Source organism: Corythoichthys intestinalis, unplaced genomic scaffold, assembly GCF_030265065.1.
Source record: "Corythoichthys intestinalis isolate RoL2023-P3 unplaced genomic scaffold, ASM3026506v1 HiC_scaffold_76, whole genome shotgun sequence".
Classification (NCBI taxonomy): domain Eukaryota; kingdom Metazoa; phylum Chordata; class Actinopteri; order Syngnathiformes; family Syngnathidae; genus Corythoichthys; species Corythoichthys intestinalis.
In genome coordinates, this window is record NW_026651645.1 from 7,501 (window position 1) to 10,000 (window position 2,500).

Sequence of the window (2,500 nt, forward strand, 5' to 3'; positions counted from 1 at the left end):
CGTGCACGCGAGCGTGCGCGCGGTCGGGCGGGCCGGCCGGGTGCTCCCGCGGGCCTGGCCGGCCGGGCGGCGGTGTCCGGGTCGGGCCCGACCCGAACCGCCCGGCCTTGCCTGCCTGCCGGTGAGAAGCCGGCGGCGCCGTCGCCGCTGCGCTGCGCGCTGCGTTCGCCCGCCGTCACACTCGAACCCGCTTGGCCGGAGGAGCCGTCCGCCTCGCTGCCGGCGCGCGGCCGGCCGGCTGGCGGGAGCCCTCCGATGGCGGGTCACGTATGCCCGTCGGTCGTCACAGCGTGGCTACGGAGCTTCGCGGCGGGGCTGGAGAGCGAGAGGGCGGCGCGAAAGCGTCGGGAACCCTTTCGCCGAGGGTCTCCGTAGGGTCGCTGTCTGAAATGGCCGCGAGCGGAGAATACTGCGGCTGAAACCCTAGCGCCCGAGGCCTGCCTAGGGTCTCCTTTGTGTCGGGGGAAAGTTTGGCGAGGCTCCCTCCGGCCACTCTGGAGCTACGCCGTCTCGAATCACCCTCTCCCGATATCGTGCCCAAAGGGTTTTTCAGCTCTCCCGCTCTTGAGGCCTCCCTGTATAATCAACCCCTCTGAGTGAGGGGGTATGATTTTCGCCTGCTGGAGCTCCCTCCGGTGGAGGAAAAGTGAACTGCAGCCTAAGTAGAGGCTGTTTCTTTTCTTTTTTTTTTCTTTTATTTTTGCTCTCCCGCACCCCCTTCTCCCTTCTTCTCCTTCTTTTCTTAAAAAAATAATAAGAATAATGATGATAATAATAATAATAATAAATACCAAAAAAGTAAAAAAGAAAAAAAAAAAAGATTTTTTTTTTAATTTAAAAAAAATTCAATAAAATTTACCAATACAAAAAAAAAAAAAAACCCAAAACAGCAACTCTTCCCTTGCATAATTTAAATTTTTGAACAATTCGCGTCACAATGAAGAACCCAAATGGTGGCTGACAATAAGTCAGGGATATCTACCTCTATAACTATGGCTTAATCTTTAGTGGGATTTCTAGCTTTCCAGTGATGTAGCACACCAGTGTTTTCCCCGATAGAGAAAAAGAATATCATGTAAAAAGGAAAAAGAGGTTGCAAAAGTCGCATTCTCTTCTTACGGTGCGAACTTGTCAATGCAGCCCCTGGTAGACTGTATTAATGTTTCTTGCCCCTGGTAGACTGTATTAATGTTTCTTGCCCCTGGTAGACTGTATTAATGTTTCTTGCCCCTGGTAGAATAAATTTTGGTTTCTTGCCCCTGGTAGACTGTATTAATGTTTCTTGCCCCTGGTAGACTGTATTAATGTTTCTTGCCCCTGGTAGACTGTATTAATGTTTCTTGCCCCTGGTAGAATAAATTTTGGTTTCTTGCCCCTGGTAGACTGTATTAATGTTTCTTGCCCCTGGTAGAATAAATTTTGGTTTCTTGCCCCTGGTAGACTGTATTAATGTTTCTTGCCCCTGGTAGAATAAATTTTGGTTTCTTGCCCCTGGTAGACTGTATTAATGTTTCTTGCCCCTGGTAGAATAAATTTTGGTTTCTTGCCCCTGGTAGACTGTATTAATGTTTCTTGCCCCTGGTAGACCGAATTTGCGCTTTGCCCCTGGTAGACTGTATTAATGTTTCTTGCCCCTGGTAGACCGAATTTGCGCTTTGCCCCTGGTAGATGCTATTGTGGTTCCTTGCCCCTGGTAGGCAGACCGGCCACAGCCCAAAGCGGCTTCCACGCCGGCCTTCCGCCATCGCCCAAGCTGCTCTCACGCCCCTGGTAGGCCGACCGGCCACACAGCCCAAAGTGGCTTCCACCTCGGCCTTCTGCTAGAGCCCAAGCGGCTTCCACGCCGGCCTTCTGCCATCGCCCAAGCTGCTCTCACGCCCCTGGTAGGCTGACCGGCCACAGCCCAAAGCGGCTTCCACGCCGGCCTTCCGCCATCGCCCAAGCTGCTCTCACGCCCCTGGTAGGCCGACCGGCCACACAGCCCAAAGTGGCTTCCACCTCGGCCTTCTGCTAGAGCCCAAGCGGCTTCCACGCCGGCCTTCTGCCATCGCCCAAGCTGCTCTCACGCCCCTGGTAGGCTGACCGGCCTTCCGCCATCGCCCAAGCTGCTCTCACGCCCCTGGTAGGCCGACCGGCCACACAGCCCAAAGTGGCTTCCACCTCGGCCTTCTGCTAGAGCCCAAGCGGCTTCCACGCCGGCCTTCTGCCATCGCCCAAGCTGCTCTCACGCCCCTGGTAGGCTGACCGGCCACAGCCCAAAGCGGCTTCCACGCCGGCCTTCCGCCATCGCCCAAGCTGCTCTCACGCCCCTGGTAGGCCGACCGGCCACACAGCCCAAAGTGGCTTCCACCTCGGCCTTCTGCTAGAGCCCAAGCGGCTTCCACGCCGGCCTTCTGCCATCGCCCAAGCTGCTCTCACGCCCCTGGTAGGCTGACCGGCCTTCCGCCATCGCCCAAGCTGCTCTCACGCCCCTGGTAGGCCGACCGGCCACACAGCCCAA